The 19,318-nt window shown below is 38.9% G+C and overlaps 1 protein-coding gene across 2 annotated transcripts in view; it reads right to left on the reverse strand.

Annotated features, from left to right (window-relative positions):
* TUNAR (transmembrane neural differentiation associated intracellular calcium regulator) overlaps window positions 1–19,318 on the reverse strand; it is a 162,308-nt gene that overhangs the window by 57,050 nt on the left and 85,940 nt on the right. For both annotated transcript variants that reach the window (XM_071559400.1, XM_071559399.1), the window contains exon 2: window positions 3,315–3,434. The gene's annotated coding sequence lies outside the window, so the exon portion shown is untranslated. The remainder of the gene's footprint in view (window positions 1–3,314; window positions 3,435–19,318) is intronic.

Raw genomic sequence — 19,318 nt, forward strand, 5'->3', positions numbered from 1 at the left:
ATATGCAGTTCTTCACACTTAAGACTCATAACCAGACCACGACCCATATCAACAGTAAGGTCCCAGTTTTTCAGGGGAGGTTGGATGGCACACATCACACAACTGCTTTTTAGGAGGTGTCATCATGCATCATGACAAAAGTAATGTTTCGGGGAATGCCTCATCTCCACCAGGATATCCATTACAGTCAGGAATGCATTGCTGAAGCTTCAGGGATGTTCGTGGCCATGGGAGTGGATTTACCCCTCTGTCCTTTTGTTTTCTTTTGTCTTAATTGTTTTGTCTCTGCTGCTTTCATGTTTTGTTTCCTCAGTCTCTACTTTACTGATCTTGTCTTTCCTCCTGTTTCTCTCTTTCCTGGTTACCTCTAGATTAGCACAAGGATGGTAAGTCCTATATGGAGCCCCACTTCGACCCTTTCTGCTGAAAAAAACAGCCAGACCTGGCAAAGTGAAGATATTCTTGTTGGAAGCAGTGGGGAACATTGCTGGGAGGATCTACTTTGGATGCCAAAGGTTTGGTGATAATTTGTCATGCTGCTGCAGAGACCAGGTAACAGTGCAGCCTCTGTGCTCCACCAGCACTTCTCTAAATTACACCCATGAAGGAACCATGTAAGATGCAAAGAGTTAAGTTCCCTCGCTATGTCTGAGCCTGGTTTGCCTGCACTGCTTTCTTAAGGGATGCTGCACTGCAATCAATAGACACCTTATAGAGGAAAATATATCAGCCGTCAAAACCAGCCTCAAATTAATTTCACTGTATGGATGAATTCTGTCAAGTTCCTTGAATTTTCACAGAATATTTTCACCTACCCTTAATTTACTGATCTATTTTTTAAAATGTAAACAACTTTCAAATAAGATTTTATTGCATTTGAGTATAGTTCTTGTCATGTTCTGTAGTTTTCTATTTCAATTCCAAAGAATGTTTTCATGATTAACTCATGCATTATGTGATGCCATGTGTAATGCTCCCTTCCGACAATAACTCAAATTGTTGTTTTCATACTATCTCCTGTCTCTCAGCCTTATTCCATTTTTACTCTGGTGTAACTAGAAGATCTATACCCTCACTCATTTGAACAGAAATATTTTCAAGAAGATAATTCTGTCTCCTCTTGCCAGCTGAGTGCCAGCTCACATAGTCTAGGGCAATGGTTAAGTGAAAGCATCCAGCTAATACAGCTTTGCTTCCAGTTGCTACAGAGGTCACTTTCACAGGAATTGTGCTGGACCTTCATCTGTAGAGCTCGGTCACTCATCAAAACTACAGCAAGTTGTATATGAACTCTTTGAATGGCTGGTTAGTCAATAAGGCATACAGCAAGGGTTCAGTTCAAAAAAGCCAGAAGCAAGATCATATCTTTGCAATTCTTTTTTTTTTCTTTTTTTTTTCTTTATAAATCAGCACAGGTTCACTAATTACTGAGTTCTACCAACACCGTTCAAAATAAGGTGCAGAACTACTAAATCTTCATTATGGATATCAACAGAGAAAGAGAGCTTCTGGACCTAATTAATTGAGGGTGGAATGGAAACTACATTTTAAAATATTAACTACTGTTAAGCTGAATAAAGATGCAGACAGATCCATTTTATTTTACATTTTGAGCAGTAGAAATAGGCTAAAGCTTTAAAGTCCCCTAATTCTGATGGTGATGTAAAAACTCATATAGCATGCCTGGAGAACCTACAAGGGAAAATTCTGAAAAATCTAGGAGGGAAGAAAGTGAGAGCAGAAGACAAGCAATGAAGGCAGATTGAGGCTTTTCTTGCATCCTACCTGTCCTTGATCACACCAGCAGAAGCCTGTCACTGTTCACAAATTCCATATCACAAATCTATCTAGAAAATGGTATGAAAACTCGAGATAGGAGAATTTGGCTATGAGGAGCAGTCACAGATTGAGCACTTATTTTCCACCAAGTATTCTATACACAAGTGTCCCTAAAAAGAGAAACCCAGAATGAAAACAGCAAGGTCTATGCAAATAGATGCACGAGGTTAATAACTTTTTTGACCATATCCAGGGCTGGCGTTAGGAAATTCTAACATCCCATAACAAGAAATACAATCTAAAAGGATTTATGAAGAGTATTAAGTCCACCTCTTTTTGAGACCAGGACTGTTCTCAAAATACTCTAAGCAGTAGTTTCTAGTTTTGCTTTAAATACAGAAAACATTGGCTTTACTATTCCTTGTCTTGAAATGTGTCCAAGATTGGAATTTCAGTATTCAGTGGCTTTTTCTGTTCTCCTCTTACAGTTGCTAAATACACAACAGAAAATCACAATTTAAGCTAGGTGGCCATATGTGAGCATGGTCAATCAGTAAAAACATGGTGTTTTCTGCATTTAGGTGCTACATGGAGGCAGCCTTCAATAGCTGCCAGACATTATGATGGAAAAGGCCTTAGACTTTCACATGACAACTTGATCACCTTTTCTTTTATCCTATTACTCCCACAAACTGAGCACCCCAAGGAACATCTCCAGACATATTCTTCCTCCTTGATGTCAAGGTCACTCATGGACATTTGCAGTCTTTAATCTATCCTTAGTCAGTAAATTGAAAAACATTTCACGTTCTTTGTATGTCCTCACAGAATAATGTTTCTCTGCGAATTGCCTTCAGTTAGCTGCACTGTTAATTAATTATTATGCATTACCAGAGATGGATGTATCTCAGTAGTGACTTAAGTGATTTCTCTATAGCATGTGTTTCAGTTTTCATTCATAAAACACTTCAATTTATGTTAGTCAAATTGCTTCTGCTTGTAATACTTTAGTATTCCATAGTATCTTTTATTCTAAAGTAAAAAAGGGCAGAGCAACAGAGAAAGTAAAAGTTCAAATACCAATATTTTTCTCTGTCTGAAATACTAAACTTGGTTAAGACAATAAAATATTTTCTGTTTGTCAACTAGTATTTTCTGCATGTCAGTTGCATTATTAAACAAGAATAGCTGAGCATTGCCTTAGATGCAAATATAATAGGACCTTATTTCTTGAAATACTGTTTTAAGACAAAGTTTCATACAAACCACAAAAAAAAAATCCCCTACCCAAACCTTGTAATAGTTACAATACATCTGTCCCTGTGGCAAGGATTTCTTTAACAGACTGTAAACAGCACATGAATTTCCATGCAAATATCTAGAATTCACATACACTTTCAATTTTTATCACCTTATTATTAGAGAGATAATTTGCCAAAGTAAACAGTTCATACAGTGTCTGAACCTCTTAGCATTACAATGAACATGGCTATAAAATTATTTGGTTATGTAATAGCAGAATGTGTCTGACTTACACGAATGTTGAATCATTTAGAGGTTTAAAGCAGAGTTTTCCCAAACTGGTGGTCTATAGACTCCTGTCAGTGGTCTGCAGCTGAAGGTTTATGGCTGTCTGGTTATATGGTATTCATTCCCTGTGGACAGTGGGGAGACAAGAGATTAACGAAGAACATGAACCAAGAAAAATATTTCATTTTATCAACAGCTAAAGACTGTAGCCCTTCAGTTCCTATTACCTTTTCTCTTTCAGACTGCTTCCTCTTTTCCAATCCATCCATTTATGGGAAAAAAAGATTACAAAGGATGTTATTTGTAGGATATTTTTAACAAGCAAAACACTTCCTAATCTCAGAAACAGGTAAAAGAATTGGCTGGCTCAAGATGCCTGATGATACTGATGATGGCTAAACTGCAAAAAGTGAATGTGCAAGAAATGGAAGCAAGAAGAAGAAATAAAACAATTAAAGATGAATGTTTTCAGATGAAATCAGGAAAGCTAAAATGATCTGATGCTCAAAGGCTTCACAAAGAGGGATTCTACAGGTCCATGAGCCTGCAAAAGGAAGCTGCAATGAAAATGTGGGTGTGCTGATGGGCAGAGAACAATTGGAACTAAAAAGGTTAAATGCCTTTTCATCCTTTGTCTTTACAGGCAAAGCCTACTCCTGGACCTTTATGTTTTGTATAGTCTGCAAAGAAGAGGGGCAACCATGAGCAGGGGAGTAGTAGGCCAGAACTGCTCACAGACTGGACGTATTCAAATGTAAGGGACTCCTTCGATTGTCCACAGAGGCACCTGACACGACTGTGAGGTCACTGCCTATCAGCTGTGAAAAACTACAGCGATCACAGGAGTTCCCTGATGATTAGAAACAAGGCTAAGATATGTCCATTTTAGAGGAATGATGGCTACAACAGATACCAAGCCACAATTCATCACACAAGGACCTTACCAAACTCAGGACCTAGGACAGCAAAAACCTTGTGAAGTTCAAGGTACCAGCTTGGAGTTCTAAGCAAAATAAATTTGTATCTTTTTGGACCACTTTGGCCTAAGAATGTTATTAATTTTATGATAGCCCTAATTATGTATTTGAAACAAATAAAATGTTCACCAGCTTTGGTTTGTTCTGCTCCAGGTAAACCATGCATATTTCAGTATGCATAATTTCCATAAACAGTTGCTGAATTTGGCACAATTATATACACAGGAAGACTTTGGCCTTCGTTTTCTTAGAACTGCCTCTGTGACTTTCACAATTCCCCTTTATTTCTCTGTCATTGTCTGTTCATCTCATTTAATGTTGTTCATTCTCATTCCCATGCTAATAAACTCACATTAAGAGCCACAGATAAAAAGGAAGAAAGGGTGCAGACAGACCTGCAAATTGCTGTCTCAAAAAGACATTGCAGGTTACTTTTTCTTTTGTTTTAACCAATCATTACTAAAATCAAGTTCAGGAATATATTTAAGAATACTTGTTTATTAAAACATAAAAATTTTCAATCCCAGAAAATGAAGGCTCAGATGCTCAAAAGTCATGACCAATTCCAAACTTTCTCAGGTCTAACGAAAGCACTGCTTTAACTGTATTAGTTATCCAAGTAGTACAACTTGCACTGCAGGATATAAAACATTCTTGTCAGTAGAGATTTAAGCTGAGGAAAGTAGAACAATACTTAATGGTTAGTGAACTGCATTGGAATAATCCTTAAAGCAATTTCTCCTTTTCTATGTCTATGTTACAATGCATTTTATTTCAACCTAGCCAGGTGAAAACAGGGTTTAATGATGCCCCAAAATTCAAGAAAAACTTGTGGCCGTCCAGATTTGCTTCACACAGCAAACTGCTTTCAGAAAAGCAGGAAATTTTGAGGATTACTGGTTAGCCCTAAGAGTATAAGCAATAAGGAAAAAGAATAACTCTAAAGGAAGCAGCAATTTCAGTAGGAAAAACTTTTCCAAGCAGTGTAATTTTGGATCCTGAAATACACTGTGGTGAGAAGCAACCTGCATGAAAAATACACTGCAGTTCTTTCTAATGCCTCTGTTTGGGTTTTCACCTAAGTGAGACAACAGTGAACATGGAAACTATAATTACATTGGCTTCCTATATTTCTGGTCTTTCAATAGTTTTTCCTCTCAAATATATAATGCCACAGCAGCATTCTCTGAATATTTTCAGCTTGATTACAGAGCTCCTGCAACCTATTTTATCCTGTTTGTGCCAGGCAATAACCCAAAAGAGCAAAAACAAGCTAATGCTTGGAGAGCTGCTGTGAGCATAGATACCTAGGCACATGCATATAACCAGAATTCACAGCACTGTCTATGAAATCTAACGCTTGAAGCTTGATCTAGCCATCAGTCTTTTGTCTGAGTTTACCACAAATTTTCAATTTCCTCCACTTACCTTAATGTCTACAGGAAAGAAACTTGTATTCAATTGCTCCCTACACATTTTTAGGCTCTTCAGCTAGTGCTGCAGCTCTTGGCTAACTTTCAGTGGGGTCAGGTAGGTCAGACCTTGCAAAATTGGGGTTTGACAAGTTTGATGGACAACATCATTCCTTTCAGAACACGCAATTCTGTCTTCTTTAGCCTGTGGTTTCCTTTCATTGTCTACCACTATTCACATATATCATATTGTACATTTTCACCTAAGCATACTTGCTTGGGCTACCAGCACACGTCCTGCTTCAACCTCACACTATCCCTATTCCATGTTGTCAGCATTTGCCTTTTGGGACTACTGCTCCCACTGTAACTCCAAACCCACTTTGGTAGACAGAGCTCCTCCTTCCTTCTGCCACCTCCAAAACCCCAACATGTTCCTATGCTCCTTTATGCTGCTACAAGAATTAGTGCAGCCTCGCACCAAACCATGTCAGGGAAGCAATGCAGACAAAAACTTAGCAAGCACAAACGCAGTGAGCCTCTTTCTTCAGCAGTGCTAGATTATGCCATCTTCATGTACTTGTATTACTATGGGATCAGCATTAAGAACTCTAGCTTGAGAAACTCTGAGCAGCCCTGAAGTATGAACAATTAGTGTTCTGAATATCCTTTAAAGTACAGATCTGTTGGAGATCATAGCGTCTGAGGCAGAAATGCTGTATTTTCTTGAGCTTCAGTTTGTCTGCTTGTAGTCCAATTTTTTTCAGTCCCAAGACATGTCTGGGAAGAATCACAGCATGTTACCTCATAGATAGCAACCTCTTCTCTCTGTCAGTGCCTTCTCCAAAGGGGAGAGTGATGTGTCCAAGACCTGTGATCCCTGGTTCAGCTTAACCTGAAACACCTCAGGAGCTTCTCCCATGGGTTCTCAAACTGATAAAAATTTTCTTATTTTCGATGTATCCCTTATGCCATCTATTCTCTTTCTGTGAGTTGCAACTTTTGAACATCGTTTAGAGAGACAAGGATCACAGGCCATTTTATTTTTGGAGACTAGCATAGATGAATAGAAGAGAGACATATATTTTGATCTTTCTATGGACTTCATTTTTGTTCTTTAACATTTTGGTTTCCTGGTTTAAATAGACAGATGGGCAATTTGAACTTGAAGCATCTGTTGTCTCAGAAAAAAACACAATCATCATCCCTCTAAGTATTCTGCTCATGTGTACTGATCCATACCAGGCCTTATACTTCAGAAGGCTTGCATATCGAAACGTTAATTAACAGATATAGTCCATTTCCATATGTCTTCCTCTAAAGGTTACTGCAACAACATTTCCTGAATATCCTTTAACAATCTAATGGCAGCCTGGCAGTGGTATCACGACAAATAAATTTAAGTGACATACAGGTTTCAGTGACAGAATACAAAGTATAATGAAGCAATGTACTTCTTATGGAGATGTGACATGAAAAACATTGACCTGTGGTCCTAAGTAATTTTCATAAGACAAAAGCTTTCACAGTAATAAAAACAAATCAGTCAATGTGCTGAAAGACTAATACAATAAACCATCAGGGAAGCTATTCAGCTGTGTTAACTGCATTTAACAAAAAAGGAGTCATTATTATTCCACCTTTGTACTTTTAGTTAGGTGATAACATTAGCTGCACTATGACAAAGTAGCCTTCTTGATTAATGGGAGATACCTCAAGAATTGGCAGTGGGACTCAGCATGGAACCATATAGTACCTTCCTGTCATATCGAGCGAAACCATCTTGACATTAGGAACACAGGGCTGGACTTAAACAACAGAACCGAATATTAATTGCAGTGAAGCTGAAGATAGTGCAGTGGCCCTGCATGAAATATTGCCAACTCTGAGACTTTTTAAATTGACAAGTGACTAGAACATGAGAAGGATGAAAGAAGGGTCAAGAGTGCAAATATTTTGTATAGGAAGGAGAAAAAAAAGGAAAAGAAATAATATTTTCAGTCCATGAATCCCAAACTGATTCTCAACAAATGGATACTACAGTGCTTTTCAAGAGAAACAGAGGTGTGCTTGATAGTTTGTTTTGCAAGGTGAAGAAGTTGTATTGCTATAGCCACAGAAAGTGGGAGAAATGAAGTGAACTACAAGAAATTTGGGGTACAAGTAGAAAAAAATCACAGGCTAGGATTACAAACTGTGCTTTCTAACTGTAAGCTCACCCACTCAGCAGTCACCATTTTCTGAGGAGCTGAAATGTCATAATGATCCTTTATGAGCCTTACTGACATTTGCAAGCATCTTTACTTTCTGGTTTATCAATGAGACAGTATTTGGAAATATCAAGGTACCAAATAACCTGTCAGAAGTTTTTTCAAAGTACCCGGAAGACCTCCTTTTAAACCACTCCTTTCCTTATCCTGCACTGAATTTTGGCAGCTTTACACACTTAACAAACCACTTTTCTCCTAAAAGCAACTCTACAAAACCCAGTCAGGATTTCATCCAATTGTGCAAGGTCCAGTCAAATAAGCATAAAAGCTGAACAAAGGCTGCAAGCTGGGAGTCTGTGGAATATACCACAAAAAGTTCTGAACTATTTACTTAAGAAGGGAATAAACGGACATGCAAAGAGAATTGAAGGGCAGGGGAAAGGAGGTAAATGAAAGGAGCAGGTTATACAGGCACAGTTGAAAAAGGCATAACAGATAAACATATGCAACATCTCTGCCTGATTAACAAAATATAAGGTAGTCAATCAATAACTGAAAGGGCTGCAAGAAACAAGAGTGTTTGAAAGTTCTTCAGAAGACTTCTTCCTGCTGATGCAACATGAATGGCTAATTACAATGGACATAATATTGAGAGATCCCACTTGAATTCAGGTCTACCAGGTACCACACAAGCAAATTGGCAGACAATTGCCTGCCCTATCAGCTTCATGGTAGACAATGAAACAGAACTGAGAAAAAAAATTAGACACTATACCCATTACTAGATTTGTGTGTAAAACTGGATTATGAATAAGTCTACCAAGAACAGCAGAAGGTGCCACATCAAAATATATCATAGTAAGAAAATAAAAGACTTCACCGCTACAGAAGACAAAGCACTCAAGTCTTCAGGACTGCAGGAAAAAATACAGTCTCAGCAAAAATGAAAATACTACTATCCATCTTTAACTGCAGTAATATTTAATTATGACTCCTCTTTAAAATCTGAATGTTTTTTCAATAGGAAACTTTAAATACTCTAGTTTTTTTTTCATATCCCACATCTTAAAAAATAAAATCAAACCTCCAGTGCAAAACTGAATTTATATAATCTAGATAACAACCATGGTTTCAATTCACTAGAAAGAATGAATATAAAAAAACATGATTGCAAAGAAGTTTACTTTAAGAATTTGTCACTCATGTATTTATTAAAGCATTTTATATACTTAGATCAGTTACTACCACTTGGATACTTTAGGAGACCTTGCGTGCTTATGATTACTCAACCTTTCATGAAAGATGCATGCTATTTGCAAGCTTATAATCAACTAATCTTCAGAGATGCTTTCAAAGGGACCCTTCCCTTGTAACATATCTGATGTATTTTTAAGCCTCAAATTGTTCAGTTGATATGCAATTAAAAAAACCCAAAACAACAAAACACCAACACAATATTTTGTCTAACCTCTATAAAGAGCTCAGTTGAATGTTTTTGTCTGTTACCATCACACTTAGATCAGCTCCCTGTTACAGAGTTGAACATACCACAGTGAACAGAGAACAGCAGAGGGGCACGTGCCGTTCCTTAGCCTACATCTCATGCTGTGCCTTTCCTGTAATTTCCACGGAGAAGCTCCCATTAAGAAACAGAGAATGCAATGACATTATTGTATTTCTTTAAGGCCAATTGGCTGAGTTGGTCAGAACTATGGTAGCCTCTATAAAACTCCCTGTGAACTGGCTCTTGTGCCTTCTCTTGGTAAGGAAACAATGCGGTGTGTCTCTTTCCCAAAGGTCAGCCCTGCACCCTGTTCCTCCTGCAGAAGTAAAATCAGCAACCCTGGCTCTCCAGGGCTCATTATCTCACTGTGTAACATGTTCCCCCATATCCTTTTTGCTATCTCTTTCTTTCCCATTGCATGAGCAACACCTAGCTCAATCTTGCAGGCAGCAAAACTCAGTTTTGCTTGTCCTGCTAAGAAGTCTTGAATCTGCTCCACTTAGAAATATTACTCTCCAAAGGGAACAAAGAAAGTGTGTGACCAGACACAGCCTTGCCTACTGTTCAAAATGAAAAAAAACAAATAGAAGTGTTAAGTAGATCTTCTTTTTCAGCAGTGGTAGGAAAACTGTATAGACAAATAAAAAGAAGACTGAGTGAACCACTTTGATCTGGAGGGATTTATTCTCTCCTGATACCAACTGAATTTGCCTTGAATGGAAGGAGAGGTGAAAAGGTCTCATAAAGACAGATAATCAGAAATAAACGTAGGAAGATAAAGCAGGTGGGTGCTTGTCTTGCCCTTTTATTGATTTAGTTTTAACTTCTGCACAAAGACCTCTGCAAAACCTCAGAAAATTCATCCAAGGGTAGTATGGCCACTGACCCCATTAAGGAAGCCCAAGGATTGTAATGCATTGAAGAGTTTCAATTCCCCAGTCCCCTAGATGATTTGCAGACAAGAAGAGAAGCAGTGGGACATTCTGTCTCCAGGCAGTACAGAAGGTGAGTCACAGTACCATGGCCCCAGTCACAGTCACTCTGCAGACACGACTTCCACTACTACTCCAAAAACACTTCTCAAAAAAACCATTCCTCTTTGTCATAACATAACCTTTTGTAAGAATACACAAGTGAGATCATCAAAACTACTCACTCATAGACAGGCCCTCTGGATCTTTGTGAAGTGCAACAGGAAAGCAGCCACTGCAATAATGATTGGATTTATCTGATGTACATCCCAACATCAGGAAAGCTTTGCTCTCTCCATCGCAATATTCACCATGCCTGTGACAAAGTAACAGTCTCCTTGTGCCATATGACTCCTTCAGCACAGCCTATTTTATGCCTTAATTCAAAAGATACTATTTTAATTGTTCCGGTTCAAACACTAGAAAAACTTAAGAAAAAATAATAAATATTTATATAGCTTTTTTATTGATCTCAGATATTATACTGAATAATTTCACCTAATACTAGCCTGATTGATTCCCTTTCCAGAGTTGTCTGTGACATTGAGATGTTTTAAATTGCCCACATTATAGAGGAGATGACTGTTTACAGGATATTATGTATATGAGCAGTTTTGCTCTTTTAGTCTTGGCTCTGTGTACAGGGCTAGGCCTAAGGCAAAGCCTAAGGCAGAAAGTGAAATACATTTTTTAAAGGATGTTTGTTAATTGAGCCCTAAACTGCTTCCCTGTTCCTTGCCAGCTTTATCCTAACATAAAAACAAGTCAATGTTAAGGCACTCTGCCAGATGCTGGGCAACTCAGACTACTTTGAACCTCCTCTCTCTCTTCCTTGGCAGCTGAAATATCTCAGCACTATTCAAATTTTACTCAGCATCTAACAGGATTCAGCCCCAAAGCTGCAATCTGCATAGGCAACTCAAGTAAGAACTTGTAAGCTCTGTGACAGCAATGGATTTATAATTTCAGCCTGTTTATTATGCTTTGGGCATCTCTAAAAGGCTGTGATTGAGGGCGCTGCCAGCTAGTTACCTTATTTGAAAAAGTGCAGTAGTTTTGCCAGAACTTTGCTGCCCTCCTGCAGTCAGAGCAGAAAATGATGACAAAATGAAGTAATTTTTCAGAACACCTGCCTGAAATTCACCATTTTCCTGAAGGCCATTGGACCAGTAGCTTTCAAGAAAGAAAAAGACTGCATCTGGAAGGAGGAGGAGGGCAGAGAAGTTCAGTGCCAGCCAGGCTCTGCTGTCAGACCTCCATCAACCTGCAGTGACATGAACCACCCAGCTCCTGCCTTCCCCTCTAGGACACTGATTCACTGTGTAGGGCTTTCAGATTTTCTTTTGAAGAGTGAAGCAATGGCTTTTAGCAACTAGCATCTCTTTTGTCACTCCCATTGTCTTCCTGCCTATTGGTGTCCACACTGCTACATTGCTCTGCTTGACTGGCATCTTACAGATTACAAAAAAAAAAAAATTCAGTCTTCCCATTTTATTGCCTGTGGGGCTTTTCAATACACTCCCAAGATTTTTGGGTGCATTACAGCTTTAAAGGCAGTTTGATGGCAGATTTTTCCCAGTTTCATACTCCTCTCCTCCTAGTTCATCAGCATCCTAGAGGTACTATTTCAGCAGCTCTGTTTTAGCAGTGTCGTTGTCAGCTGAGAACAACTGTCTCTGATAAGGACAGAAGGGCAGGATGACGTGTCCAACCAATTCCAACTAAAACTTACGCCTGTTATTTCAGTGCCAGTATTATCAAGGTTCCAGCATTCAGTAGCTATTCATTTATTGTAATGGGTAGAGTGTAAACATTTTATAAGTAGATTCAGTGCCAGCCTATTGTCTGCTCTTGCTCATGACAGTAAAGATGAATATATCATCAAGTAAGCATCCAATACATAAGAGGGCTCATTAACTTCTACTTCTGCACCAGTAGAATTTGGCCTCTCCTATACAGTTGGACTTGAAACTTATATTCATGGTCACAAAGATGACGGTGTCTTTCTAAATCACCAGGAGAATGATGGAGATTATTATGGAGCATTATCTCAAGACAACAGATGAAAATTTACAAATGGGTGAAATCTAAAATCCAATGCCAAGTGTAAGGGCTCAGTTGTCAACATCAGGACATGTCAGGCAGCCAAGTGGTCGGGGTGCAGGCAGAGGCAGGGCAGCCCAGAAAGGAGCCAATGGGATATGGACAACCAGAAGAGAAAAGAGGAAGTACCAGGAATAAAATAGCATGGAGGAGCACAGTTGAATGGTCACAGCCTAATCCAGAAATGTGAGAGACAGGCAGTTATGGGGAGTCTACATGAAGATTTGAGATGCAGTAAGATACAAGGGGATGGTGAGGCTGTTGGGATGAATGGGAAAATGGAGTGAGGTGACCCTGGCACAGACATCCCTATACTGTTGCCAAATGGCCTCTAAGGAAGAGCTTGGTTGAACAGCTGTCCAAATACCTCAACTGAACAGAAGGAAGTTCAATAATCCAAGAGGAAACACTGTAAAAGAAGTTTTCAGTATTTCTCCTTGAGTTTCACTCTGCAGAAATCATTTTTTCAAACATCCTTCATCTCTTAACCAGCCTACCAAACAGCCAGGCATAGCTGGAAAATAAGCCTGTTTGGAACAACAAACATCAAGGTGATTTAGGGGGAGAGAGAGAACTGCTTGGCTAGTTTTCCTTGTCTTTATTTTTAACTTAGCAAGGAAAGGGAGGAAAAATTCCTTGGTAACAAAAATGAAAACAATAATGCCCTTCAGAGTTGTTACCACCTCATGAAAAGGGCCAGGCCATAGTGTAGGTTAAAGCTGCTCAAAGGAGAAGGAATCTGACACTTGCATGACATTTTCAGTTTAACACTGACCTCCTATTTCCCTGCTACTGAAAGGTTCATCAGCTACCAGGTGCTTTAACAGCCTGACGGAATGAAAGGAAATATTATTTTTCCTGTCTAGATGCTCTATGTTAAACCCTTTACAGTCACACCTTTTTCTGTTAAAAGCCACTGTATTTTACGTAAAAAAAAATGGGATTGCCCAAAGAAAAAAATCAAAACTCAGTATCATCCTGCAGACCTTGTCTGCTTCTCATCAAAGTGCTTCTGTATCTCCTAAAAGCTTTGGTGAATCTGATGAGAGACAAAAGTTGAGACAGAGACCCAGTGAATCTCAAGCACTTAGTAAAGTTTTGTTCTCACACTGAATAAAATGTGAGACAACTGAGTTGAAGTTTGCTATAAGTCTGATGCTTGTTCATCTCCCTAAATCAAAGTAAATTTCAGAATGTGTGGTCACGAACTTTTATGATTCACATCTAACATAAATGTACAGGAAAACAAGAGACCTGAATATTAGGATTTGTAAGCCAGTCAACTATGAGTGTAGACTGTGTCCCCACAGTCTTGGTAAATTTATGCCTGATAGGCTTTACCCTCATGAAGAACTATATCATCATCAATTCAATTCTTCCTATCTTTAGATGATACATTCCTCTTGGTAAGATCTTGGATGTCTTTATATAAATATAAACAACAATGCTTACACAGGTCCTCTGTACTGTTCAAGACAAAAGATATTAAAACATTTGGGTCACAACAACCCCAAGCATTGCTATAGGCTTGGGGCAGAGTGGTTGGAAAGCTGCCTAGAGGAAAGGCCCTGGGGGGTAATGACCGACAGCAGCTGAACATTAGTGTGCCCAGGTAGCCAAGAAGGCCAATAGCATCTTGGCCTGTATCAAGAACACTGTGGCCAGCAGGACCAGGGCAGTGATTGTCCTGCTGTACTCAGCAGTGGTGAGCCTGCACCTCGAATCCTGTTCATCTCTGGGCCACTCACTACAAGACAGACATTGAGGTGCTGGAGCAAGTCCAGAGAAGGGCAATGGAGCTGGTGGAAGGTCTGGAGCACAAGTCTTGCAGGGAGTAGCCGAGAGAGCTGGGGGTGTTTAGTTTGGAGAAGAGGCAGCTCACAGAGAACTGCATTTCTCTATACAGATACCTGAAAGGTGGTTGTAGCAAGGTGGGAGTAGGTCTCTTCTGCCATGGATCAAGCAAAGGGGTAAGAGGAAATGGCCTTAAACTGTGCCAGAGTAGATTCAGATTAGATACTATTTTTTTTCAATGCTTAGCCATTGAAATAAGTTGCCCAGTGAGGAGTCACTGTCTCTGGAAGTGTTCAAAAAGGCATCTGGATGTGGCATTTGGGGTTATTTTTTAGGGGTGATTATGGCAGACTTGTGTTAACAGCTGGATTAGATGGTCTTGATGGTCTCTTCCAAACTTGATGATTCCATAATTTAAAGAGGCAGGGTTTTGAAGTTAGAATAAACACCAATGGATGAACCCGACATGAGTATATGGCTGAATTCATTCCAAGGACTTTCTCTTCAAGATGTCAGTGTTAAGCCCCTTGAGCAAATTACCTCTTTTGTCCTCACTCTATGGCCAGCAGTTAAACCCTCATATTCATCAGCACTAGTAATCAAAAATCAAGTACAGGCAGAGAGACAAGCAAACTTAATCTCTGGATTCAGAAGTGTTTGCATTCTTTGCCAAGAAAGGCCTCTCCCTCCTGATTTAGCATCAAGTTGTAAAATAAACAATCCCACAAAATTGCATTTCTCAGCTTGGGTACCGCAAACAAAACCCAAATGACTATTTATTAGAATGAGCTTGACAAATAATGACTTCCTACCACTGGGCTATCCATGTTTTACCTATAGATTACTATCTGCAAAATCTGCTTAATAATGTGATTCATTACATAGAGATTGTTGGTGAGTTCCCTAATGGTAATAGATGATGACGAAGTTGTTCACCAGAAAGGAGTTGCAAATGAAAATTGTGATATACGTATTCATTTTCAAAAAAGTCCAAACTGTAAACATTGAATTAAGGCATATGAGTTACTTTGGTTTTATTTGAAGGTTTTTTGGCAGAACTATCTGAATACAGAACTGTTTCAGTCTTGAAAATTGGCCCAGACTTGAAGAAAAACAACCTAAAGCTATGTAGTAATAGGCATACGGGACTGAAATCTCTCTATCACCACATATATCCATAACTTTTGGGTGATACTGTCAGCATGTTCCAGCATTTGAAGAGACGCTTGAACAAATCTCCTCTCTGCCACAACTTTTCTACAACTAGTATTTTCCTTCCATCCATTGTTCATTTGCAAATGTTACAAGTTTCCAAGACATCTAGCATCTTGCAACATATTGCATTTTTCCATTAAGAATGCTGAAAACTAAAACAACCAGCTAAAATGTGCTTTAGAGTCAAGTTAACTGGTCACATCTCACTGATCAGTGTCCAGGTCAATAAACTGTGAGTTCACCTGGTCCACAAGAAAAAAGTGACTAAACCCAGAATATTCAGTATGCAGATTAAAGTGGTTGTAAGGAAGAAGAAAAAGAAGAAAGCATGTGAATACCAGTTCCTCCATGATTGTACTATGCTCAGAGTTTTCAAGGGGGAAATTGTTCCAAACACAAACAATGTGAGAATGAACTTCAGAAAAGGGGAGTAGCCAAAACACACGAAAAACTTCCCAGAAAAGCTGCTTTAACTCAAACTGTCTTACAGTGATCCATTCTCTTTGTTGAGGCCTTTTAGAAAAGCAATATAGAAGACATGCAGGCTTCCAGACTGATCCTTGCAAAAAGTCCAGGAACAAAACACAACTGTTTTTCTGATTATTGTAAAAGACAACTAGTTACAATTGCATATTTCTTTAAATTTGAAAGGAGAAGCCTGAGACAGAGAAGTTGAAGGAGATGGGAAGTAGTGTCTATTTCTCACCCTCTATTACCTCTTTCAATGACTTTTAGCTGCAGGAGACCTTTAAGTCTAGAGAGGGATTTGTCTTATATGGATGTCACTGACATACACACCTCTCTTGAGAAGTGTATCTTGAGCTGGTTGCCTTAAGATCCCTAGAGGAAAAAATTATGTATTTTTAGGCAGGATTCACCCAACCTATTTTGCACATCTGCTTACAATACCTTAAGACTTCACTCAGGAGAGTCCTGTTCCTTATGTTGTCTATAAAGGGAATCTCAATGACTCAGTCACAAGCTGAAGTTTACACTAGAGATCTCTAAGATTAGATATACCAAAGCTTGCCCCCAGGGTCTATAGAAAAGCATGCAAACTTCTCTGGCATGGAGGAGAGTGAAATCTTTGCCAGAAAAGACTGCAGGAATGTGCCATAAAAGGAACTATTAAGTTTTCTGTCTGATGCTTGCAATCTGGCTCACATTTTGCAAGTTACCTGTTTGACTAGAAGAATTCAGATCTACCTCTTGCAAAGTCCAGGTATTTGGTCTCTAAGGCATTAGTCTGAAAGATAAGCTTTTAGAAGGCTGAGAGGGGCAAATCTGAGTCTCTTACTTGCCAGGGAAGTTATAAACACTAATCCTTTAAGGTGGTGGTGGCAGGGACAGCACTGTTGGTCATGTGAATGGAAAAAGCCAGTACTGATGAGATTTTTTGGAAGAACAAAGCAAGATCCTGGCCCATGAAACTTACTAGGATGGAGCCATCAGTGCTGGAAATTAGGATGACTTTCATAATGGCCCTGGACTTACTGTTACTACTGGGACCTCCCATTTCTGTATATGACTTTGGATTGCCATGTCTGCCCAGGAAAGACACTCTGAATCACTCTCTACAAGACATTTACCTCACCAGGTATGTTCTGTGATGCTCAAGTCCTTTACTGGATTTAGCCCAAACTCCATTTGTGGAGTTTGGACTGTTCCTCCACTGAGTTTTGGAAATAAGATGTCTATGGATATTTAAAAATTTTGTCTTTATAAATATTATAAAGTCAGGAATTTCTGTCAGTAGGTAAACAAAAAAATAAACACAATCAAATTTTTATTCCCATCCTCTTTACTCCCACACAGTATATTTAAATTTCCCTTAAGTACATTATCAAATGCACAATAAAACCGTAGCCAATGATAATGATGAGTGATGAGAGAACAGTGTCCTGGGCAGGTGTCTAATAGAATGTAATCACTTGACAGAAAGTATACAGTACCATTTAGTATCAACATCTTTCAAGATCATTAATTTTTTCAGATTTCAATATCCAGAAGTCATCCATCCCATTTTTTTCCAGTCAATAGAATTTTTCTTCCTCTTATTCACAATTATTGACGAGACTATTATCTAAATGAGTATTAGCTCTTTCTTAATTAGCAGGCAATTCAGCTGTGAATTGCACACAAAACCTTGTCTATTTTAATAAATGGTTACATTGCTTTACCAGTGTTGAGCAATTAATTAACTCAGAAACTGCATTCCAGTTTTCACACATTTTTCTGGCATTTGTATTGTGTACTGACCAATGCCACTGTCATACTAACTAAGAGACTGTTTATGAAATATCAAAAAACAGAGTCAATTAAAAGTTTGGAGTAGGACTTCTTCTCTGCCTCCGATTTTCCATAGTCTTCAAGAGCAGTCAGCTGACATCTATCTGCCTGAGTCCTGTTACCTGTACATGTCTAGAAACCTGTGCATCTCAAAAGAACATTTGAAGACCTCTGCTTTCACATCATTCCCACCTGATTTCCTATGCTTATTTGTTATGTATAAACAAAGCCTGGGACTTCAGACCTGATGCTTTACAGTCATTCACAGCAGTGACTCGATGATCTCGGAGGTCTTTTCCAACCCAATCAATTCTATGATTCTATGATTCTATGAATGTAACGTAGGTTCTAACCCTTTGCAGAAGCTGCCCAGGACGTTTGTCGACTTCAGCAGAGCTATACTAACTTACACCAGCGTCAAACCTTCCTGATGGTATTCTACATTCACTTTGCCATAGCTTGCATGATTGCACAAGCTGCAGGGCAGAAAGTGAATAATTCAACCCTCTTTCCTCCTCCTCCCACATCTTTTATTTGCATGTAAAACACCTACTTGGTTTCCAGAGATATATAGCTAGGTAACATAAGCAAACTAATGAGGTATAGCCTTGAGGCGTGTCAGCTCTATGTGCCTCAAAAGCACCTACCTCTCGAAACACAGAATTGCTGTTCAAATATTGTTCCTGGTTTCGTTAACTAATAAAAAACACATGAAAATATAACACCAGGTTACCCACTGTTTTATACACTAAAACAGTTCCATACAAGATTAATAGGTACACTGAATGTGCAGTCTGCACAGTCTGTCCTGCGTATTAAGGTTTTTAGGATTGGTTTTTTATCATGCATCTTAGGAAATGTTTGTCTTATCAATGAACACTGCATAGACTGCTGTCAAAGCATACTGCAGTCCTATTTCATGTAGGGTTGTTTTGACTTGGCAACTCAAATAGAAGAATGCAAGTAATTTATATGAGCATTTTGCATTAGTGTATTGAATGCATTATAGTTTTAATAAGAAGGACCAAGAATTGGCTTCCAACAAGATCTAATATGCCTCCTGTGGCACAAAGGATATCAAGGGTTCTCACTTTAAAAGTGGAGCATTGGAACTGATTATAGCTGTCTACTCTTCACTGGATCCTTCAGATATTTCAGCTGTGAGCTTCCTTTTCATCACTTTCCCCTCTCTGCATCCATATTCATTCTGTTGGACTTGAAGCTTGTCTTGAATCATTCTCCTTTCTCAGTCTAAGGACATACACACAAGTCTTCAAAAGACTTAAGTGCTTAGCTCTATTCCAAAGTCTGAGCATTGAATAGTTTTACCTAAAGTGAGAGATTTAACATGGAATGTACTTATGCAGATGCACACATTGTCTCACCAGTAAGGGCTGTCTTGTGATGGCAACTCTGTTGTTATCAATGTCACACATCAAACCAGTAACAAGTTTTCCAATAGTGTTTTCCCACTAGACATTTAAGGGCACTTCAAAACCCACAGCTTATATACAGATGCAAAAATATGCCTGTG

Source organism: Pithys albifrons, chromosome 6, assembly GCF_047495875.1.
Source record: "Pithys albifrons albifrons isolate INPA30051 chromosome 6, PitAlb_v1, whole genome shotgun sequence".
NCBI classification, from domain to species: domain Eukaryota; kingdom Metazoa; phylum Chordata; class Aves; order Passeriformes; family Thamnophilidae; genus Pithys; species Pithys albifrons.